Raw genomic sequence first — 25367 nt, 5'->3', positions numbered from 1 at the left:
CTGGAAGCTTCTACTGGTAAAGGGTATCAACTTTATTATGTTGCCGGCTTATCTGTGTGTGCAGGGGGTGGGGGTGGGTAATTTTTATAGCAAAACAAACTTGTGGTCCTCAAATTTCTATTTATTGGAGAACGGTTTGGCTCTGGTTTTCGGAGAACACAGAACATCCCTGCTCTACAGCATGCACTGCATCCTTGGACAGACGCCCACACTCCAAAAAACTAACTAACTAAAAAGTGTGCACCATTCCCAATATTTCCCAATTCGAAGCAATTGGGGGGGAGGCAAAAGAGAAGCTGCCTTCTTGCATTATGGTGAACTACATACCTTAGTTATCAGATTGGCAAGTAAGTTTGCCTGGGTTTGCACAGAATCATCCAGCTTGAGCTGTTCTTCCTTGGAGGACGAGAGGCGGGCAGAAATCGATGGGCTTAAAGGAGGTGCTCTGTAAAACCTTGCATAAAAGCAACTACATTCAATCAAATTCTCCTGAAGATTGATTCTTCCCAGAAGATTTCATCAGCTTACAAGCAGAAAGGTTGTGACTTCGTTTCCCCTTGGGATTCAGCTAAGGGTAAAAACAAGAAATAGAGCCTAAACCGGGGGGGGGGGTGAGTAAAAAAGAAAAAGACCAATGAAGAAGCCTGCTGTTAACAGTGGCTATGTGTCATATGAGCCCAAATAACATTCCAGTTCAGAACGATTTAGCTCAGTTGGTAGACCATGAGACTGAGGGTCATGGATTCGAGTCCCACCTTGGCCCAAAGGTTCCTGCATTGCAGGGGTTTCAACTAGATGACTCTCGTGGTTCCTTTCAAGTCTACAGTTTTATGATTCTATAATTTAGGGGTGGAGGAAAAATTCAGTTCTGTTCACATGTAAAGGCAACTTTCTGAAACACAATTTTTTGCAGTGCACTTCTCCAGCCAAGTAATTTGTGCAAAAATGCATATTTTAGTGAAAGTGATGTACAAAAATGAATCATATTCGGGAACATTGCTTTGCCAAAGCATGCGTATCAGAAAAACTGCATATTAGAAGAAATTTGCATGAAAATTCTGATGAGTACTTTGAAAAGAAAAAAGCAAACTGATGCGGAAATGTAGGGAATTGAACTTAAGACTGGGGTAGTGAGAAATTGGGAGAAACTGAAAGTGACAGATTCACCCATCCCTAGTGAAGGCAGAAGTACAGGACACAGAGAAGCTGTTGCCCCCCCCCCTCCCAGCTGAATTCCCTGTTCTTCCTCCATGATATCAAGTTCAATCCCACCTGTGTGCTGATGTCAAACACAGAGAATGAACTGCAACTCAAAATCTCCCTACAACACACACACACACACACACACACACACACACACACACGTCCTGTCATCTTGACGGCAGCTTACTGGCAAAGCAGATTCTTCCCGAATATTTTGGGTCTACTTCTTTCAGGACCTTGCAAGCGGTTGGATGCAACACACAAACAAACAAAACAAGACAACAGCCTCTTTGATCAAGCTCCAATCTTTTATCAGAAGAAGCATATGGAGGGGCAAAGAATTTCTAGGTACAAATAGCGTCTTCCCAGAGTGCTTAACAAAGACGCAGGTTTAGATGGTGTCAGAATAATTGGGATACATTGCCATCCACTGCCCTGACTATTTCTGGCCCGCGTATATTCAGAATGACCTGGGTACATGACAGACTCCCAGAATAATGGGATACATTCAGGCGACTTTGGGGAGCTGGCATATTCCAATCTCCACAGGGTAAATACTGAAGGAGTACATCTCTTAGCTGCCAAAAGTTTGCTTTAAAACGCAGAGCCAACTATGACAAGTGATAGATCAGGGAGAAGGATTTGGAAAGCCTCCTGAAAAAGCATTTCGAAAAGCAGCAAGCATACAGCATGCCTGAAGGAAACTCAAACCTCCCCCCCCCACAACTAAAGGGAACCTGAGCAATCTAATATGTAATTGAAAGAAAATTAGAGTGGAGCATAAAGTATTCATCCACGTCTAAATTCATTTATTGAGCTCTTTAAAATAATACTAATCATTTGGTGGTATACAGAACTGGCTAAGTTAACTGGGAAAATAAGGGAGCAAAAAGATCAGAAACCTCAAAAAGAGTGGAGTAAATTTGTGGAATATTTGGAATTGCATTGTAAATCAATAAAGACACTAACAGGTTTGACATAGTACCTACAACTGTAAAAATAGAGTGATGTATGAGATGTGGATAGAAAGAGAAACTTATGGAAATGGAAGAAAAAGAAAGTGTATGACTTAAGAAAAGAAGTTATAAAACCAAATGTGAAGAGAAGGGGAAGGCGGGTTTGGCAGAACCATTAGAGCGTATGGGGTTAGCTGGGATTGGAAATGTATAGGTAACTGTTAGGTGAAGGTTTGTATATGTTATTTTGTATGTGATAAGGTTATATTTATGTTCACATTTGAGAAAATAATAAAAAAATATTCTGAAAAATAATAATAATCATTTGGTGGTCAAAATACTTACCTCCGATGGTCTGCGTTTTGAATGGCCAGGTCATCTTGAAATGAAATGCCTAATAGCACCAGTGATGAGGTGTGGAGATGGAGAAATGTGTTTCTCCCTCTCTCCTAATGCTAGAACTCAGGGATATCCAGTGGGGGTCAATAATGGACAATTCCAGAAAAGCAGGAGAAAGTACTTCTTCCCACAATGTGAAGTTAACTATCACAAGACATAGTGATTGTCATCAACTGGGATGGCTTTAAAAGAGGAATAGACAAATTCATGGAAGACGAACCTCTCAACGGCTACTCTCCACAGTTGTTATGTTCTACCTCCATGGCATTTTTTTTTGAAAAAGTACTTTTCCATTGATTGAGGCTGTCCTCTTATTCTTTAAGCAGATTTCCATTTCTGGAAGGGTGCTTTTTTCCAGTGGAAAAACTGGATATGGCAGATATTCAAAGCTGCCCTAATTAAAATAAAATATTCCGAAAATTTACCTTCCGGTATAACGTTCCCCCTAGCTAAAATAGGTTCCTCTGAGACAATTATAACCAGATTTAAATGCAAATAAAATGCACAGCAAAGAACCATAGCTCTGGAAACAATGTAGATATGCCACTGCGAAGCGAAGGATGTGGGCACATGTATCTGAATCGAGAGCTGAAGGTTTTGTTTTCCACCCGATGGTCCCTGAAGTCAATTGCCAGGGCCTGAAGCATTGCAGGAAGAAGGACAGACCACTAAATTTTTATATCAAGCTCAACACATTCAAACGCTTCATACTATCATGGATCAATGTGGTATATCCCTGTCCCTTTCAGCTCATGAGGTTCCTTTTGCAAAAAATCTCAGGAAAATTTGACATCTGTATCTAAAGGAAGCTTGCTGCGTGACGTAGTAGCCATGGAACAATTGTGCTCTCTTCTCTCTCTCTCTCTCTATCTCATGCTCTGTCTTTTTTCAATCTGATAATAACATGCTGATAAGATAAAGGTTCTCAAAGCCAGCAAGACAGGAGAGCAATTAAAGTGTTCTTTTATTTGTGTGTACAGATTGAACTTCCTCAGATATGGGTGAGATCTAGTCCTCCCTATCAATCAGGCCCAATTCAGGCACAGTCAACTAGAATGGGCAAAAACTAGATCAGACAAGTGAGTTGCGAGTCAAAAAAACCCACGACTGGACATGGTGGATTACGCAGGCGGCTTCTTCCTTCACATCAGTAGGCTCCAACTGCTGGAGGGCTGGAAGATAGATAACACCTCTGAAAATGGTGCTCTATAAAATATTAGCACCCCACCCAACCTTCCCCTCAAGATCACTCACCAGAGGCAGAAAGCCTTGAGGTTACATACATACTGAGTGCATATCACTTGATAGCTTTTATCCCTGGATTACACAACACTTGAGTCAGTTTCACACACACCTAAGTTTGTTATCTTGATTTCTTATTTTTCCGGTAAGTTTTGTCATTTCTGCATATTCCACAAGCTTTCGTATCCATTCTTCTTTTGCTGGTACTTCTTCTAATTTCCATTTTTGGGCAAGTAACATTCTTGCTGCTGTAGTCGCATACACAAGTAAATTTCTGTACAGTTTGGGTAGACGCAATGCATTTCAAAGGGTGTAACAGCCCCACGCTCACCTGAAAGCCACCAAATATACTGTCATCTAGTGCAAAGAAATCAAACAATGTGAGTGCATGTGTGAAACAGGCCTGAGTGATATGCACAAATTCATGGCAGATAAGGCTATCAATAGCCACTAGCCATGATGGCAATGTTCTTCCTAACCAGTTGGAGGCTTTTGAATGTAGGCTTCTAGAAATAATAAGTGAGAGAATGCTGGTGTCAGGAGTCCAGTCCCCGGCTTGATCATACAGTGAGTGAAGTTAATGAAAAAGGATGATTTGTTGTCAAAATGAACAGATAGCTCCAATTGGCTTTAACACAGCCTCCGCCATCATCAATCAATATGACCCTTCTGAAGACTTCTTCCGGTTACACAAGATATTGAACTTTCTCACTTTGCGTCTCTTGCTTTGTTTCCGGTCTAACAGCCCTCCCCTTAGTCGACTCTTAGGATGGATTGGATCAGCTCCATTCACTTCCTGTTCTGACAAACTGCTTCCTTCTCTATCCGTGCCAGTTGGCACTTCTCGAGAGCGTTGGTTTGGTTCCAGCCCACTCTCAGCCATTTCCTTATCAACCCCAGCATTCCAAGGGGGTGGGGGTGGGGTTAGTCCTAGCCAATGCTCCTCCTGCTAGAAGTTAACCCTCTCTGTTCCTGGCTGCTTTCTTCAGTTGGCTGCAAACCTTCACTGGGAGCTGGCTCATTCATGACAGCTGGTGTGCTCAGGTCTGGTTTGTAAGCTTCCCATAGGCATCTGGTTGGTCACTGAGAGGAACAAGATGCTGGACTTGGGCTCACCCAGCAGGGCTGTTCTTATGTTTTACCAGCTGCCTCCTTCAGAGCCACCCACTGAGTTTTAGCTTCAGTCTTACCATTGGGATATGAATGAGAAGATAGAACCCAAAGCAGTCCCAGGAACAAACTGTACTTTATTGGGTCTCATCTGCACTTCTGCTTTTCCTGTGCCTAGAAAGCATGGGTCCAAGCAATTTTCCCCTTGCTCCATTCCTTTCAAAGGAAATCCCTGGTCTTTATCAATGGATCAAAACATATGGCAATTCGGGGGGGGGGGGAGACACCTGAATTGCCATTTGCTCTGACTGAGCACTAAAGTGTGGTTTTCCCCAGGGGAACACGGCAGGACAAAAAGAAGTGTAGCTAAGCCCTTAGTGTGCTTCAAACATTACATAAATTGTGAGGTATTCCCCCATATGTTGCAAACCAGCTCCAGACGCTGACCTGAACCTCCACAGCTTGTACAAATATAAAACTTTAAAGGCAATTATAATTTCTGAAGACACAAACACAGTAGAAGCAAACTTTGTTTGCACAAAGCTTCATCTTGGTGTTTTTCAATCAACAGGCACCAAAAAAGAAGTTATTCCAGAAGTTGTCATGTGTTCCAAATGAAAACCTGTCTTGCCACTGGATTTCTCCTCTCATCATGTTGTGTTTTTACTCTTCTATTCAACAAGGCTTGGAGGTTGGAAGAGATGGGCTTTTTTTGCTCTGATGGAAGCTGGGCCGTTTTGACAGAGAATTCCCAGCAGAATTTGGAGAAATCAATAGCAGAAGGCTTTTCCTCTGTAAGCAGCTCCATGGCTCCCATCTCTGTATGGCTATATTCCTGCACTAAAATCTCTGTTTCCTCTATAATCTGCTGTATGCAGGAAGAACCAGGATCCAAAAAACTGTGTGATGAGTTTTGCATTTAGGCATTGAACTTGTGCTGCTCAAACAGCGGTACCCAATGCCAGATGGCTAACCAGCTTGAAACAGAGGGGAAGAGCTTTTTAAACATGCGAGTTCACTGTTGAAATAAGTAAATAAAATGTATTTTTAAAACCACTGGGAAATCTTTAATAAAAATTATTATTTAAAAAAAAACCCACGGGATATCTGCATTTTTTAAAGTGTATCTAAAGCTTTGGGGGTGGGGGGCCTGGTCAACTTTTGTGCATTATGTTGCCATGAGTGTCAACATCTACCAATTTCAGGTAAGTACCCCTGGGTGAGACCACAGCAGAGGCCTTCCTTAGGCTCCCCTTATCAGCCCAATACTCTGAGCAGTGCTGGGTTAAAGGATGTTGGAGCAGTGCCAGATTTAAGGCAGTGCCAGTGATCCCCCCCCCATCCCCAGGCACCAAGCCAAGGGAGCACAAAGTTGAGAAGATCCATAATTGAGAAGATCCCTTTTGGGGCACCAAATTTTGGCCTTACACAGGGTGCCATGTTATGAAAGATTATCGAAGTTTGCCCCTGGTCAGAGAATTCCGATGAAATGGGAAAAGCATGAATTGCAGCAGTTCTCATGTTTGTCTGTGGTCAGCCATGCAAATCAGTCAAGCAAGTGCAATAGGTATACAGTCACATTGCTGCTGTTTTTAAGTCTGCAAATGATATGTACTTACTGACCTTTTTTTACATTGTTTCGATGTTTCCTTTGCAATGAAATGAATGTAATTTATGCAATTACATAAGTAGTTGTGTATGCTACGTAAATAGTTACGTGCATTGCATTCAATACATTACATTCAATAGTAGACAGTGAGATGAATAATGTAGTATTTGGCAGAAACAAAACTGCAGCAGAATGGAAACAATGCTGATTGTGACAAACACAGTTTGGAAGAGAATTACTGCCTTCTTACAACCCTAGTTCAGTGGCTGTGTCACAGTCAAGGCACCAATTTAATGCCTCACAATGGCTCTGATGAAGTGTAAAAATGATGGCACAGCTCTCAGCTTTGCTGCCACTGCTGCCCACGTCAACAGGGCAAGTCTCCACTGGTGAGGCAGGGGTTCACCAACGGGTAGTTTTCCAACCCAGCCTTTGTTATTTGGGAGTATCACAAAATCCAATATCTTTTCTACCACCTAGATATTCATTCAAACACTCAGCAGCAACATGTGTATGTGTGCACACATCTTCATGCATGCGCCTGCGCCTCTAGCCCTCAAACTGTAGAGAAATACATCACTATGCTGGAATCCAGTTAAATTTCAAGCACCCAGTAGCCAATGACTCCAACAGATACTGAGAATGCCATGCCCTCTAGAGAAACATTTCTTTCTTTTTCATTATGTTCTCCTGGGGAACTGCCAGCTGATGGATAGAATGGATTCAGGAAGGCTTATATCATATTAATAGTCAATGCACTTCTAAGATGTTCTGAACATTGCTGCCATGCAGTGCCAATGGTATACACCAGTGGTTTTCAACCAGTGTGCTGTGGCACCCAGGGGTGCCTTGAATGATGGTCAGGGGTGCCTCAGGCAACACTGGCCTCTGTCCTTCCCTCCCTCCTCTGATGCCCTCATGCGTCTCTGCCTCCCAAAGGTTTGCACGGCTGTTTGTTGCAGCAGCCCTGGCTACAAGCTCCGCAGGCGAATGGAGCCTCTGGGGCTGGCCAGGAGGTGCTGCCCAGGCCCCTGTGGAGCGCGAGGAGGCACCTCTCCCTGGGGCGAAGGGAAGGCAGCTCATAGACCAGGGGCAGCGGCAGCGGCTTCCAGGAGGACTCCCAAGGAGAGGGGATTGAAGAGGAGGCTGAGGGAATACTCCATGAGGATGGGTGTTGGAAAAAAGGTGAGAGGCCGCAGGCAAAGGGTGACATAACTGGGCTCCTGAGCCCCATGGGGTGCCACACAAATAATTTAGTTGGTCAAGGGAGCCGTGGACTCAAAAAGGCTGAATATCTCTGATATTTATGATGCTTTGGGCATGAGAAAAAGAGAGAATGTTTTCTGCCCCAGGGAGCTTGCGAGCTTTTAACTGCAATCTGTTTGATGGCAAGGACTTGTCGTTTTGCTCATCCAATACAATACTAAGTGCATTGGCCACATTGTATAAGTCATCACCATCTCTAAAATATGAAGATTATCTTCTTCCCTCAAATCTTTTTGCACCGCCAACCAAACCTGAAATGGTGCTACTGTGAGATGGGACAGAAAAGTCAGCCCCAAACCCCGGGATACGTTTCTTCCATGTCTTTGGATGCAATGAGAGCAGCCAGGTCAGCAAACTCTCCCGCATTCCTTTCCCTGGACTATACATGGCAAGAGGAAAGAGGAAACACCTGCTGGAAATGGCACAAATTAGGTATGGTCATGATTTACATAATCAGCATGTCTTAGTTGCACATTATGCAAATTTCATTGCACAGATTCATTTTGGAAGAGGAGAAGGAGGGGTCTCAGAGAGAGTATCCCCCACTATTTGTAACACAACAACACATCAAATGCTTGTTATATACAGCGGACATTCAAAAGGCAGAAAGCCTCACTGGCATTTCTGATTATACCTAGGATGGCACACAGCTAACACATTGCCCTGCCTTTAAAACTCCACTGTAGCAAAGTGGAAGTCTTTGGAAGCATCTGAAAACCCCAAGTGCCATACGTCACCTTTTGCCTTAACAGATGGGGGAAGCTAGCTAGTGAGTGTGGTATATGTAGGGCTGCCATATATCTGGATTTTCCCGGACGTTACCAGGATTTCAAAGGTGGAATTGACATCTGGTGGGAATTTTTGAAAGGCGACACTTTGTCCTGGATCTTAGGGAAATCAATCAAAAAATTGCATTTCCCTGGATGTTAGAAGGTCACGTTGCTTCCCCTATTTATTCAATTTCCTCTTCACATTGGCAAGCGTCGATTCTCCAGCTCCCTTTTCTGCCCTCCTGAGTCTCTTCTGGGCTACAGAGAAGCAAACATGCCTCTCAGTCCATTCCTTCATTTGTACAGAAGGACCCCGGAGACGAGAGACGAACACAACTTTGCCAAGTTACCCTGACCACAGCAAGGGCAGCTTCATAAAAACAGCGATTGACTGACTAATGGCATGCTATAACTTTTCAGTGTCAGGCAGACATTATTTCTCTTTCAGTAGATATTTGAGCCAGGTCACTTTTGGTTGATCCCAGCTTCTGAAGGGATTTATTGCAGGAAAAAAGCGTCAAGTGCCTAAAAAGACATATTTCTTCTTCTGGCTGATGAAACTAGGCAGTCAGTGGCAAACTTGGCTCTGGGAGCCCAAGCTGTGATTTCTCCAAGTCACAAAGTTATGGCTGAGGGGTCATAAGGAATTTTGTTTCCACTGGAAATAGCACACACACGTAGGGATGGGTGAATCTGTCAATTTCAGTATTTCCCAGTTTCTCGTTTTCCCAATCTTATGTTCACATTTCTCCATACTTCAGTTTGTGATTTTTGTTAACTCCTCAGCATCTTTGTGTGACTTTCTCCTGATAAGTTATGCATGCAGTTTTGCCTAATAAACACTTCCTCTTCTTTTGGCATGGAAATTTTCCCTAGAACATTTTGTGTGTGTGTTATCTTCACAAATATAGGCAGTTTTGTGCACACTTTATCTGAGTGTATACATTTTAACTCACTTTACTTGGCCGGGCAACTGCATTTCAAAATCTGGAGAAGTGTGGCTTTTGAAAGATGGATGTGCTCTGCTTCTTGTAGCATTTCAGAAAGAGCAAATGAGGTAGGTTTGCCTGTAAATTGGACACTGACTTGAAATTCTCTCCTGTTTCAAGGCACCAGGGATGGGGCAACTGATTCTGAGGTCCAGCGCCGAGGGCCTTCTGGCGGTTCCCTCGCTACGAGAAGCCAAGTTACAGGGAACCAGGCAGAGGGCCTTCTCAGTAGTGGCACCCACCCTGTTTAAGAAAAGGCTACACAAGCCCAATCTGGGTAACTAATGTCACGTCTGTTTTGACCTACATTCTCTCATAGTCTTGCTCCCTTTGGCTTGGGGAGCTTTACTCAGAAGCATTCCATGCCCAGGCCAAAAGCAGCATAACAGACGCTTGCTGAGGTGCCATCTTCTCAGGATGTTATGTCCTGATGTCGCAGGAGGCAGGGAGCAGAGCCAAATGTCCTCTGAACATTGAGGAGGCCTGCCCCCCTTCAGAAAACCATTGAGGGGGCAGAAAGTACCTTGGCCCCTAGGAATTGGTGCCCATGGAGTCTTGCGTAATCCTACGCTAGTTCCCAGCAGGGATGTCTGCTGCCCTATCTTCTACTTGACAAGAGGAAATATGCTCCCAGAAAGGGCCCTGCTTTGATATAATGACCTCTAATTTTAAAGCTTATTTTGTCCATCCTAATTACCCATTACGTGGTTGAATAAGAGTAATCATCATTATATGGAGCATTTATATAGCACTTCACATGCATTATCTTGATGCTCCAATATTTGCAGTAACTCTGTAACACAGGTCAGTTTTTATTATCCCCAGATCACATGGCGGGGGCTGAGGCTGAAAGGGCAGGGAGAGAGAATGAGGCTTTGGGGTTCATGGCAGAGAACACAATCTGAGCCAGGGACTTCCTGATTTTAAACTCTCAGCCTTGGTGAGATGGTCCAAAGGAAAGCAGAGCAATACCTTTGGCACCAGCTTAGCTGCAGGAGTTGACGGAAGGAGGCATACAAGGTGCCATTCAACTATCTTAGGGACTCCACTTGGATTTCTTTAGCCTTTTCTTCTCCTGAAGATGTCCCACAAGGCAGGGGGTCTAGTTCTTCTTCTTTGGCGATCATTTGTAGCCGAGTAAGATTTTCTTCCATAAACACATTTTTAACAAATGAGTCCATAAGAGACTGTGGAGGCCAATTCTGGACCCACACGTCCTTCCACGGTGGGGACATTGGTTTCCGGGTGGGAGTTGATCCCAGTGTGGATTTGCCAAGCATGCCTTCCTCTTAGCACGTTTCCTCCTTGCATCCTGAGTTCGAGTGTCTTCAAAGGCCATGGCACCTTTGATAAAGGCTGTTCTCCAATTGAAGCACTTGCAGGCAAGTGTTTCCCAATTGTGGTGTGTTTTTTTTTTAAAAAAAGAATTTTTATTAATTTTCACATAAACACACATATTAAAAGAAAAAAACATTTAACAAACACATCCACTAACCACTACAAAAACAAAAAAATAGAAAAAAAAACGACTCCCCTCCCTCACTCCCGTCTTTCGGATTTGTTTTTTCCACCCTTATCCTGCAGTTTCTTTTACCTACTTATTCAAAGTTAGTTCGTAGGATTTATTTTAGACCTGCAAGTGTCTTTAAACTTCTACAGTTCATCTCAATATATTCCACGAATTTACTCCACTCTTTTTGGAACTTTGTTTCCCCCTGATAGCGGATCCCGTGGGTCAGCTTCGCTAGTTCTGCATAATCCATCATCTTCGTCCTCAACTGTCGGTAAATCCTGTAATTTCCATTTTTGGGCCAATATAGTTCTTGCCGCGGTTGTAGCGTACATAAAAAGTCCCTGATCTTCTTTGGCAATTTCCCCTCCCATTATACCCAATAAAAAAGCTTCAGGTTTTTTGGGAAAGGTATATCTAAACATCTTTTTCAACTCATTATATATTTGTTCCCAATATTTTTTGACCTTTTTGCATGTCCACCACATGTGATAGAATTCACCATCTTTCTCTTGGCATTTCCAGCACTTTCTGCTACCTGTTCTGTACATTTTTGCTAATTTAACTGGCATTAAATACCATCTATACATAATTTTCATAACGTTTTCTTTCAATGCGGTACATGCAGTAAATTTCAATGTATCATTCCATAATTTCAACCACGCATCATAGTCAATATTATACCCAAAATCTCTTGCCCATGTGTTTCCCAATTGTTGTTGTTTATACTACTTTTGGGGGGGGATTTGCCTTGAGACAGTCTTTAAACCTCTTTTGTTGACCTCCAAAGCAACTACTGTACTCTATTCCATGCATAAAAATGGAAAGCGTAATGCTGGTGGGTCTAGTTCTACTTCCTCCTTAGCCCGACATCATCACAGTGTCTGGATCCCCACTGCTTCTGCCAACAGCAGCCAATCGCATCACTCAGAGGGTGGGGAAACACCAATCAGAACTAGACACTAGGGAGGGAGAGCAAGAGGACAAAAACAGGACAGCCTTTCCCAGTGGTGGCTCCTGTGTCCTTTGCAGCAGACCCTACATCCCTTATATTGCAAGTCCATTTTCTTTCAATGATTCTGATTTGAACCCCACCAAGTGGGCCCAATCAGGCGTGCATCGAGGCACTTAAAGGGAGCACCAGTGAGGAGCATCTCAGGAGCAAATATCCGGGCGCATATTGCCATTTCAGTCATGTCTCTGATGCCGCTAAAGCTTCTGCTTCTGATGCTTGTGGTGGGGAGGCCACTTGTAATATCAAAGGATTGCAGAAATCACATCACTAATGACAGATGTTTGGGAATGAAAGTAAACAGGGAAGTATGTCGGGCGAGCGTGCTCAAGGGAATGAAAGAGCTGGAAAGATACGCTGAGTGGCGCACTAATAGTTTTCAAATGAAACTACCATGGAGCATACACAAAGGATTGCTAGATTTCTGGCTATTATCCCTGGGGGAAGATAAAAGGTGTCTCTCTTTTTTAATAATAATAATAATAACCATATAAAATACCCTCTCCTATGTCACTTTAAAAGCAGCTTTTAAAGTATGAAAGAAGGAGGGAGGGAGGGAGGGAGGGAGGGAGGGAGGGAGGGAGGGAGGGAGGGAGAGAGAGAGAGAGATAATGACACACAGCTAGAGTAATTCCCTACATTATGTGAAATGCCCAGTAGATTAAATGGAACTTGTTTCTATTTATCTCAGTGGCACATACGGAATATTCAGGTAGCTGAACAAGATTCCTACCCGGGGCAGGAAGTATAAAGAGGAAAGTTGTCAACAGCAAGGGTTTGAAAACAATGAGTAATCTTGGGGGTACATGTACTCTACCTCTTAATACCAAGTGACCCTCTCAAGCGTCCATCGCCAAGGGGGAACAATATTGTGGAGATGAAAGGTGCATTTCAGCAGGGGGGACACTTTGCTGCACAAGAGCAGGAACACTGCATTTCATATGAATGCCTCCCTCCTCAACATATATATGTGGTAGGGCTAGAGCTCGGTGGTAGGGCATCTGTTTTGCAAACAGAAGATCCCAGGTTCAATTCTGAACTTCTCCAGGTTGGGCTGACAATGTCCCCTATCTGAAACTGTGCAAATATTGTCTGGGTGGACAATATTGAGGTAAAAGGACCAATAATCTATGTATGGCAGCTTCCCATGTTCCTCTGCATCTGTCAGGATGCTGTCAGCAGCTCCCAGCTGGTTGCAAAGGAAAGTATAAGTATGAGTCAACAGTGTGATGCAGCAGCTAAAAAAGCCAATGCAATTCTGGGCTGCATCAATAGGAGTATCGCATCTAGATCAAGGGAAGTAATAGTACCACTGTATTCCGCTCTGGTCAGACCTCACCTGGAGTACTGTGTCCATTTCTGGGCACCACAGTTCAAGAAGGATACTGACAAGCTGGAATGTGTCCAGAAGAGGGCAACCAAAATGGTCAAAGGCCTGGAAATGATGCCTTATGAGGAACGGCTTAGGGAGCTGGGTATGTTTAGCCTGGAGAAGAGAAGGTTAAGGGGTGACATGATAGCCATGTTCAAATATATTAAAGGATGCCATATTGAGGAGGGAGAAAGGTTGTTTTCTGCTGCTCCAGAGAAGCGGACACGGAGCAATGGATTCAAACTACAAGAAATAAGATTCCACCTAAACATTAGGAAGAACTTCCTGACAGTAAGAGCTGTTTGACAGTGGAATTTGCTGCCAAGGAGTGTGGTGGAGTCTCCTTCTTTGGAGGTCTTTAAGCGGAAGCTTGACAGCTGTTATGTACTGAGCTGAATCCTAGAACAATAGGATTCAGAATCAGCGGGAGCTACCCAATCCAACTCCAGGTGGAAGTGAATCCGCAACCTGATTGGCCTGCTGGAGCAGCCAATCAGGCGGCTGGCAGAAGTGAATCTGCTACCTGATTGGCCTGTAGGAGCAGCCAATCAGGCTGCAGGCAGAAGTCAATCCATAATATAATTGGCCCACAGGTGTAGCCCTGAAGTAGCCAATCACGCAAGGCCCATTGTGTAAATAATGTATATAAGCAGATGGTTTGGGGAAAAGAGCCATTCGTCTTCTCTTCTCCTCCTTGATGACTATGAGCTGAATAAAGAGCATGAAATTCACTCTTGACTCCGAGTATATTTCACTGGCGACGAGGATGGGATCCTGCTGAGCTGACCGCCACCACGCACTGCACCGCAGCACCGCCACCTGCTGCACCGCTGCATCGCACCGTGCATCCAGGCTTCAGCTCCAGGACCCAAGGAACCCAGAATGGCAACCGACAGCAGCTTCTCACCATTCAAACCAGCATCAGGAGACTGGGAAGGGTACGCCGCCCGTTTCAACTTCCTCCTGCAAGCGAAAGAAGTCACCAACGATGCCATGAAGAGGGCGACATTCTTCAGCGTCTGTGGAGAGGAGACGTTTGAAATCGCCCGGGCTCTCCTTGCACCTAGAGATGTCGCTACCGTCTCTTACAAAACAATAATGGAACGGCTGAAGGAGCACTTCTCACCACAGCCCTCGGTGGTAGCTTGCCGAAACGCCTTCTACGCAAAGCGGCAAGCCCTGGGGGAAACCATAACTGGGTTTGTGACCTCCCTCCGCCAAGCCGCCCGGTTATGCAACTTCTCAGAATTGGAGAACATGCTTCGTGACCGCCTCGTCGGTGGCCTGAGGGACGAGATGTTGCAACGACGCCTCTACGCCAAAAAAGACCTCACGTTCCAGATTGCTCTGGAGGAAGCCCTGGCAACCGAAGCCGCCGAGAGGTCAACGCAAGAGGCACGACCGGCCCCGCCATCCCAACCGAGGGTCTACCACGAAGACCTCACCGACGAATCCGAATCTGACAGGGAGGAAGTACACCGAGTACAGCGGCGCACTCAAGCAGCACACACACCACAGCAGCCTCGACGAGAAGGAGGGAACTGTGCAAGCTGCGGGGAGAACCACGAGAGGAGGACCTGTCGTTTCCGCAACGCAGAGTGCAGGCAGTGCAGAAAATTGGGACACATCGCCCGGGTGTGTCGGGCTCGACTCACCCGTCGACAAGCATCAGATGACCGACCCAGGAGCCCCAGGTCACACGGCACCATGCACCAAGGCAACTCGACGGAGATCACGGACTACCAGGTATTCCAGTTGCCCCATCCCAGCACAGAGAAAATTTATATAGAGGTACAGATAGAGGGAGCCCCATGCCGCATGGAGCTGGACACGGGTTCAACTCTATCCATAATCTCGGCCCGAACATTAAGGGAACTGTGCCCTAATGGGGGTCCCAAACTAAGGCCGGCCCCATTCACCCTCCGGGACTTCCAGAAACGTAAGGTCCCTACTATGGGGGTGGGGACCTTCAGGGTGCAATATCGAGGGCGAAAGCAACAATTGGACTTGCTGGTAGTTAAGGGCCCCTACGTTAGCTTACTGGGACTGGCATGGTTTGGACCTCTGGGGCTAGCCGTTACCGGGGTGAACCGCACTAGCTTACAAGTGGACGTGGACGCCATATGCAAAGAGTTTCCAGGGGTTTTCGATGGGGCATTGGGACGATATACAGGACCCCCCATTGCCCTACAGCTGGACCCCGCTGTACGACCCATCAGGCACAAGGCCCGCCGGGTCCCGTTCGCCCTGAAACCCCGCATAGACGAGGAATTGGACCGGCTCGTGGAGCAAGGAGTGCTGGAGCCGGTGCCCAACGCCCCCTGGGAAACTCCAATTGTCACACCCGTCAAGCCTAACGGTTCGGTCCGCATCTGTGCAGACTACAAATGCACCATAAACAAGGCTCTCACGGCCCATGCATACCCAGTGCCAGTGGTCAGCCATGTCCTCGCCACCCTGGCTGGGTCAAAAATCTTTGGCAAACTGGACTTGGCCCAAGCGTATCAACAGTTGCCTGTGGACGAAGCCACAGCAGAGGCTCAGACGATTGTGACGCACAGAGGGGCATTCAGAGTTAAGCGGCTGCAATTTGGCGTTAGCGTGGCACCAGGCATATTCCAGAATCTAATGGACTCTCTCCTTAAAGGGATTCCTGGCGTCACCCCCTTCTTCGATGATGTACTGATCGCCGGGCCCACACCAGAGGAATTTGAGGACCGCCTCCGCTCCGTCCTGCACCGTTTCCAGACGGCGGGCCTCAAGGTGAAGCGGGAAAAGTGTTTACTGGGAGTGCCGCAGGTGGACTTTCTGGGATTTAAGGTGGACGCAGAAGGGGTCCATCCAACCGGTGACAAGGTACGGGCCATTTGTGAGGCCCCAGCGCCCAAGAGCAAGCCCGAACTTCAGTCATTCTTGGGACTATTGAACTTTTACCATGCCTTCCTTCCCCATAAGGCAGCGGTAGCGGAGCCCCTACACAGACTCCTAGATAAAAGGGCCCCTTGGGTGTGGGGCCAGCGACAAAGGGCCGCATTCCAGGCAGTCAAGGACTTGCTCGTCTCGAACTCGGTCTTAGCACACTTCGACGAGAGGCTGCCAGTGGTGCTGGCATGCGACGCCTCTCCCTATGGCATCGGCGCTGTCCTGGGACACCAACTCCCGGATGGAAGAGAGGTGCCGGTGGCATACTTCTCCCAGACGCTTGCTGCAGCCGAACGAAACTACTCACAGATTGACAAGGAGGGTCTGGCAATCGTGAAGGGCGTAAAAAAATTCCATGATTTCTTGTACGGGCGGCCCTTTACCATAGTGACTGACCACAAGCCGTTGCTTGGCCTGTTTGCCCCTGAGAAGCAGACCCCCCAAGTGTTGTCTCCACGTGTCCTCAGGTGGTCAATTTTCCTTGCCGGCTACCAGTATGCACTAATCCACCGCCCTGGGAAGGCGATGGGCCACGCAGACGCCCTCAGCAGGCTACCACTACCAGAAACAGGCCCCGACCCAGCGCCTGCGCAAGAGGTTATGACCTTGGAGCTGCTTCCCGACCGACCCATTCAGGCACAAGAAGTTGCGCACCATTCCACAAAAGATAGGGTCATCTCCCGGGTCCTGGACTGGGTGTGGCGAGGATGGCCCAGCAGCAGCCCCGGGCCAGAATTCGCTGGCTACACAAACCGCAAACATGAACTGTCGGCCCACAAGGGGTGCCTGTTATGGGGAAGCAGGGTCGTTGTTCCCCAGCCCCTCCGCAAAAGGGTCCTCACAGCCCTACACGAGACACACCCAGGGGTAGTGAGGATGAAGGCCCTTGCCAGGAGTTATGTGTGGTGGCCGGGGATTGACAGAGAGATAGAGGCCTGGGTCCAACACTGCCAGACCTGCCAAGAATCCCGCCCGGATCCCCCAAGGGCCCCAGTCCAGCCCTGGGAGTCCGCCCGACATCCATGGTCACGCTTGCACGTGGACTTCGCTGGCCCCTTCCAGGGAAAAACATTCTTCATAGTGGTGGATTCCTACACCAAATGGCTGGAGGTCGCACTGGTACCATCCACTTCTACGGCGGCAGCCATCCGGGTACTACGTAAGCTGTTTGCGACCCACGGGCTCCCTGACACCCTCGTCTCGGACAATGGAACCGCATTCACGTCAGAGGAGTTCCAGACCTTCACAGCGCAGAACGCCATCCGCCACATCCGCTCAGCACCATTCCACCCTGCCACCAATGGCCAAGCGGAGCGCATGGTGCGGACCACCAAGGACAGCCTCCGCCGCATGACACAAGGGGACTGGGAATACCGCCTTGCCGCATTTCTTCTAGCACAGCACAGCACCCCAAGCACAACGACGGGCCGGAGCCCAGCTGAATTACTAATGGGCCGGCGCCTTGCAACTAGACTGGACCGACTTCACCCCGACAGAGCTCAGGATGAGGTAGTGGTGGGGAAAGGCAGGAACCCCCGGACATTTGTGGCCCAGGACCCAGTGTATGCAAAGAATTTTGGGGCAGGCCCAGCATGGGTACCCGCCACAGTCACCAAGGTGACCGGTCCCGTGTCGTACGAGGTACTAACGGAAGGGGGGCAATGTTGGCGCCGCCACTGCGACCAGCTACGGCGACGATTCCCAGGAGGAACCCGGGAGGAGAGCGGGACAGAGGGGTCCCAAGGGGACAGCAGGGCAGTGAGGCCTGTAGAGCGAGAGGGGTGGGCAGGGGAAGCAGAAGCAGTAGGCACAGAGGGGCGCCCCGAGGCTGGAAGGACACCGGAACCAGAGCTACAACCTAGTGGTTCAGTGGCGCCAGACCAGACAGCCCTGGCACAGCCAGCAGCCTCGGAACACGAGCCAGAACCAGAACCCCTGACCAAGGAACACCCCAGGCCACAACGCACACGGAGGCGGCCAGCAGACCTTGGGGACTACGAATGCAACTTCCCGGGCAGGACTGGAACTTAGAGGGGAGGGGTGTTATGTACTGAGCTGAATCCTAGAACAATAGGATTCAGAATCAGCGGGAGCTACCCAATCCAACTCCAGGTGGAAGTGAATCCGCAACCTGATTGGCCTGCTGGAGCAGCCAATCAGGCGGCTGGCAGAAGTGAATCTGCTACCTGATTGGCCTGTAGGAGCAGCCAATCAGGCTGCAGGCAGAAGTCAATCCATAATATAATTGGCCCACAGGTGTAGCCCTGAAGTAGCCAATCACGCAAGGCCCATTGTGTAAATAATGTATATAAGCAGATGGTTTGGGGAAAAGAGCCATTCGTCTTCTCTTCTCCTCCTTGATGACTATGAGCTGAATAAAGAGCATGAAATTCACTCTTGACTCCGAGTATATTTCAACAGCCATCTGTCAGGAATGCTTTGATGGTGTTTCCTGCTTGGCAGGTGGTTGGACTGGATGGCCCTTGTGGTCTCTTCCAACTCTATGATTCTATGATTCTATAAAGACAAGGAAAGGTTTCTTACTGCCCTTTTTTATTTCAACATTTACGGAGAGAGGCTATAGAACCCAGCCTCCTGGATAATGGTGTTGTCCCAAGTGAATCTCCACCCATCTCTCCCACTTCCTCATTCATCATTCCTACGTGCCCTCTGTCTTTGAGCTCTTTGCTCGCCTACTTTCAAGGCTCACCAGGTTCTGGGAGATGGAGGGTCTGGGATGCTCTCTAATGACACCATAGTTCTGGTTACAGGTAGGTAGCCGTGTTGGTCTGGATCGAAGTAAAATAAAAAAATTCCTTCAGTAGCACCTTAAAGACCAACTAAGTTTTTATTTTGGTATGAGCTTTCGTGTGCATGCACACTTCTTCAGATACAGTGAAATGGAAGTTTCCAGGCACTTATGTAGAGAAGGGGTGGGGAGGGGTGGGGATGGGGAGGGGGGATCACTCAGAAGGGCGGTGGAAATGGGTGATTGACTGACTGATAGCAAAACCATTTGCAGTCGTTTGCGGTCATCAACAGCTATCAGTCAGTCAATCACCCATTTCCACCACCCTTCTGAGTGATCCCCCCTCCCCATCCCCACCCCTCCCCACCCCTTCTCTACATAAGTGCCTGGAAACTTCCATTTCACTGTATCTGAAGAAGTGTGCATGCACACGAAAGCTCATACCAAAATAAAAACTTAGTTGGTCTTTAAGGTGCTACTGAAGGAATTTTTTTAATGACACCATGTCAGCCAGCTGCCACTCCATTTCTGCCTCCTCCTCCTCCTCCTCTCCCATTATTTCCCAACTTTTCCCCTCATCTGCTTCTGAGCTGTGACCTCACCAAACAACTGTTGTAAATCTATACTGTCTTCCCCTTCCTCCTCCCTGGAAGGGTCAGGATGGGGAGACGGTCTCCACCATTCCCCTTCTGCCCAGTCCCTGACAGGATTCTGGGGAAAGTAGTTTTGCAAGGGTGCTGGGACTGTAGCTCTGTGGCGGTATACTACCGGTCCTGGGATTCTCTGGGGGAAGCCATGTGCTTTAAATGTATGGTGTGTTCACAGCCTCAGACTTTTAAAAGGCTCAAAAGAGTGAGAGCTATGAATACCAGAAATTGAGCCCTCTGTCCCGCTGAGCCCTCTGAGCAGGCACGCCTTGAGAGAGCTCTTCCACACCTCTTGTCCCCTTGAGAAGTTTTGCCTTTCAGATACCCTTTCCTGGTGGCAATATCTCGATGAGTTCTCAGAGGAGCTACTCTCCTGAGAGATAATGTGGATGTCCAGGAAAAGCGGGGATGCAAAGCCTCTGATCCATCTTTAACCTGACACTAATACTTTAAAGGAAGTATAACAGCAGAAAGATTGCAGGAGAAATATCGGTACTGTGGGAATGTATCTGTCGCATTGCCAGAAGCAAAGAGATTTACAGGCAACGCAAGGGTAGAACAGCCTGTTCTCCAAAAGGTAGCAGCCAAGGGTCAGATGGGCAAAGCAGTCAAAAAAAATAAAAACACCTGGGTGACCTTGGATTCCTGGAGCTTCTCAATGCCAGGCACCAGTTCCCTCAGCCAAAATCTGTTAGCCTTTGGACTACCTTGCTGTTAATCAGACACGGTGGAAGGAACTTGCCAAGTAAGAAATTTGTACAGAACTCATGTCATTTCCATGGGATTTGTTGCTCCTAGAGAAGAATCTAGTGCATACTTAGATCAGGTCTGTGCTCTGTCTTTAAGTGTATAAAATAATACTACCACATAGCAGTGTTTTTCAACTAGTGTGCCAAGGAGAGGGGACTGGAGAGGAGGCTGTGGGAACACTCCACAAGGGAAGGCATTCAAAAAGCAGTGAGGGGCTGCTGGCTCTGGAGGCAAGGGGTGACATAACTGGAGCCCAGAGCCCTATAGACATGCCACTGAAATAATGTAGTTGGTCAAGGGAGCCGTGGACCCAAAAAGGTTGAAAACCTCTGCCGTATACGGATGCGTGAGACATCCCAGACGGCTCTGTGGTGAAAAATTCATGGTTGCCACCAAAAAAGAAGCCAAGTGTCCAGTTGCCCTTGCAATATCTGTTAGCTTTCTTCATATTTGGCATTGTGGCGCTCAGTACGAGAGGATACCTACCCATTTGTCCCAGTGCTGGCTTAAGGAGCAAAAGCATTGCTGAGTATGCACCTGTGACTCATGACACTCATGACTACAAGTGCATGAGTGGAGGTTGTGTGTGCTTGTGGGGTGTGGGAAGCAGACGGCATCTTGCTCAGGGGCCCCTGAAACTTGACAGAGCCATCTGGAGAACAATAAAAAAAAATTCCCTGTGTATTATGGATGACAGTGACTCTCCAACATCCTACCACTGTCCCCCTGCCATGATGACATCTCTCTTCAACCAAAAGTACCGTTCTTTAATGGAAATTCAGAAACAGAAGCCTGACTCTGAAGACATTTCTCCCCTTGTTTGGCACGCAGCATTGAATTTAGAAGGGAGGGAAAACTTCCGGTTTCCTCGCACCCGATTCGGATGCGCTCAGCGGGAGCTCCGCAAGAGCGGCTGCCTAAAGAGGTCCTTTGGGGGCGACGCGGAGGCTTGGCGACCCCTATAAATCCTGGGGTGAACCAGGACAATACTGCCAGCGGCGCTGAAAGGGGGGGCCACCGGAGCCTACATCTCTGACGAGGTGAGATGGGAAAGTTCGCTTCAGGTTAAGTATGCTTCAGTTTAAGTACTCCACAGACCCGCCTGGAACAGATTAATTCACTTTCCATTACTTTCAATGGGAAAGTTTGCTTCAGGTTAAGTACGCTTCAGGTTAAGTACAGACTTCCAGAACCAATTGTGTACTTAAACCGAGGTAGCACTGAACACTGAAGCAGGATGCAAATATTCTCTGTATCTTCCATCCTAATCTGCAAAGCTATGGAGTATCCAGTTCTTATTTATAGTGAGGCTGTTGTTGTAGCTGCTGTGAGCAGAGTAATTGAAACAGTATTTCAGCCTGTCCCCGCTTCTGATTTGTGTAAATGACTTGCTGTTAGCCTTAGCATAATCACAACACTAAGTGGAAAATAAAAAATAAAATATGCATTAAACATATGTTTTTTATGTTGTGGTTTATGATTGCATCTTATTTTTTATTGCACTTCCAAATTCTGCTGTTTCTTCCCCTCCAAGATCGATCTTCATGCCTAGCAGCAGTTTCCACTGTTGCAGTTCAACCCTTCTCTTTTTCTCTCTCTTTCCAGATTAATAGAGCTTTCACGCTGCTGGCTGCAAAAATGTTAAGATTTAGGTGCATCGTGGCCCCTTTTTAGGTTGGCCTAATGGATCAGATTGTGCAACAATTTTTGTTTGTTTGTCTGTTTGTTTGCAATCTATACCACAATTTATGTTCAGTTCCTGGGAATTAGTTTGTTTAAACTCTTTCCCCCTGTTTGAGTACCGCAATTCATCTCTTTATTTATACTGTCTGGAATGAGTGTGCCATCATGATTCAGGAATGAAAGTTGATCGTTCCTTCCCACTGCATAGCCATATCTGCGCTCTTGGAAATATTCACTTGGCAAAATCACTTAGCAAGTGCTTTAATGAAGTTGTTAACTTTGCCTTAATCAGTACAGTTTGACTTAGTTTTGCTTGATCTTCCTTTGTGGGAAATTAAAATAATGAAGGCCACAGCTTGATATTGTACAGGCAACTCAATGGATTGAATTAGCTTTGATTTCTTACTGACCCGCTGAGTGTCTTCCAAACTCTATGCCTTTCAAACTACTAGCTTAATTACTCTTTATGACCTTTGCTGAAAATCACTCTCCTAAGTAATGGAGAAGGCAGTTGTAAATAACAGGGTAACAAAAACCTCTTCTGAGCTTCCAAGGTTCATCTTTATGTCTGTGCTACTTGTAATTCATGCCAACTGTCTCCCTTCTGTATAGTCTATTTTTCATACTTTAGTTCCCACCCCACTTCTTATGCTAACTGTAGTTGCTGCTATGCTCCATGAATCACCATTTTTGGAGGGAGGGGAGAGATTCCACTGGTTCAGTTACTGGTTGGCTTTTTCGGAATTAGACCCTCTGCAGTTCGGAATCCATAAACCATTCAGAACGCTGGTGGTGATCTGACTCATTTGCATAGCTCCTCCTCTTCATCAGCAGAGCCTCATCCTGGCTTTTGTTTCTCAGTTTCTCTGGGATGAGGTGGGCTTTTCAAAGAATGCAACAGAAAGTTGGGAGCTGCCTTCTGCAACCAATGGTTTCTTCGCTCCGATTTTGCTCCTACTGTTTTATACCTTGGCCTTTACAGCTAATTACATTTCGGGTTACGGCGATGTCTTCACTCTTTCCATTGCAAGGGCTCTTGAGCGAGTGACCATTTCCAGACACACCAATAAAATAAAACTGGAAACACGCCCCTCCCCAAATGCATTTCTTTAAATAATCATTTTTAAGAGCATCTATTTATATTCAGTTTGACATTTACAGTGTTCTAATCCAGCAGCAAGCCTCTGGAGAACCTTGCAGTCTTGTATCACATAAATGCCTATTCAGACTTTAATGGATCTTCAATAGCACCTTTGAGAAAGTATTTTGTTTAACAGAACTCTTGAGCATCGCCTGCCACAGCTCTTTTGAGCCTCTACATATAAATGCTGCCTAGGGAAAGATAGGAAGAAAGAGCTGGCGAGAAAACCAGACACTTACATATTAGATTCATTTTTAAAGCTTACAGGACAAATAAAACATATACCATGAATCCGGCAGTGCTGTGTCACACACACGTCATAGAGTCAGCTGCTTTCAACCACTTTCTCCACAAATGCCGACATTTGCACTACCCTGCACCCAGTGGTGTAGCGTGGGTTGCCAGCACCCAGGGCAATGTGGAGGGGGAAGAGGGGAGGAAACAGAGTATGCATACACATTCAACTGCCTAATGGTGTCCATGTCATGCAGGAGAACACAGCCACAGAGATAACAAAAGCAGAGTCATTCTGCTGTCTGGAGAAGTCACTTCCTGGTTCACACAGAAAAGCCATTTTCAACGGAGCCCAGCTGTATTGAGGCAGCACTGGGTGTTGAAATTTGGCACCCCTAACCATTTTTCATGCAGGGAAACTACCCCATGCTACGCCACTGCCTGCAACAAGCTAAGCACCCACTACAACCAGCCATTATTAGACCCTACCCCTCACTTAGGATGGACAAATCTGTCCACTGTTTAAATCTTAAATTCTGATCATACTTTCCCCCCCCCATCCCACAGTGCTATGTCACATAACATAGTGCCATTCTCCAGCTCCCTCCAAAAACTGCAGAAAAATGTCCCCTCTTTTTTTTAATGTCCCTATGAAAGCAGGAGGACATTTTTGGTACAGCACTGGGCCACCTCAGATGTAAGGCAAGCATCACAATTTTCATCCAAATCAGAAAATCATCCTCTCCAGCAGTTACAATAATTCCGCTTGTTGTTGTTGTTGTTGTTGTTGTTGTTGTTGTTGTTGTTGTTCAGATGGTTGTAGATGGTGACAAGGATTACATTCAATGAAAATTTGGAAAGAAGCAGAGAGCAAATAAGTATTTGGAAAGATGGAGAGAGAGAGAGAGAGAGAGAGAGAGAGAGAGAGAGAGAGAGAGAGAGAGAGAGAGAGAGAGAGAGAGAGTCAGGGAATCCTTAGACAGTATCTGCAAGGACAAATTGAGGAGAAGTGGGATTTAAGGAACTGGGAATGAAGGGGAATGTAATTATAAGCAAAAGCTACTGCAAGTGGCAAGCTTCAAAATTGAAACATAGTGTGTACGGATAAGGGATTAGGGAAATGAGTAAGAACGGTGCTTCTTCTCACGCTATGCTGCTTAGGAAGCCGAAATTTATAGGGCCAGACGAGCCAATGATTTGAGGTATTAATAGTTGCTAATTGATTAGCATAACTGTTTCTCTCCAATTGCTTGCAACATGAAGTAACTGAATGCTAGAGTTCAGGGCCGTCTTAAGCATGTCGGGCGCCCTGGCGACGTGGTGTGGAGATCGCTCCGGCGCCCCCTCCCCGTTTCTTGCCGCGGCTGGTGGGCGGGCACAGCGCACGGCACCCCCCTGGCAGCCCGCCGCCTTGGCGCCCCGCACCATCCAGCCTTCTCCTAGAGCCGGCCCTGCTAGAGTTCTCCAGGAATGGTGTTATCCTTCCCAAAAACAATATGTTTGAAATGGAGCTTCTGCATGTACTTCACCCAGGAAACGTGCAAGGTAACATTCTGGGCAGATCCACATCATACATTTAAAAATCCATCCAGCCACACTGCACAGAATGTTGTTGTGAGTTTGGGGGATTCCATTGTTGAAGGAGCCAGACAAGTTTCTTCGTGAGTTAATAATGGGCTGTTAGTATAAGAAAGGAAGCTGCTTTGTGCCAGAGGGCAAATGGGTGGACTGCCTCCCTCACCTGGCTGGTAGTGAGAAGGACAAGAGCCAGAGTAGCATGTGTCAGGGCTGGAAGCTGGAAGC

Source organism: Zootoca vivipara, chromosome 5 (genome assembly GCF_963506605.1).
Source record: "Zootoca vivipara chromosome 5, rZooViv1.1, whole genome shotgun sequence".
Classification (NCBI taxonomy): domain Eukaryota; kingdom Metazoa; phylum Chordata; class Lepidosauria; order Squamata; family Lacertidae; genus Zootoca; species Zootoca vivipara.
The sequence above is the reverse complement of the archived record's forward strand: the minus strand, read 5'-3'. Positions refer to the sequence as shown.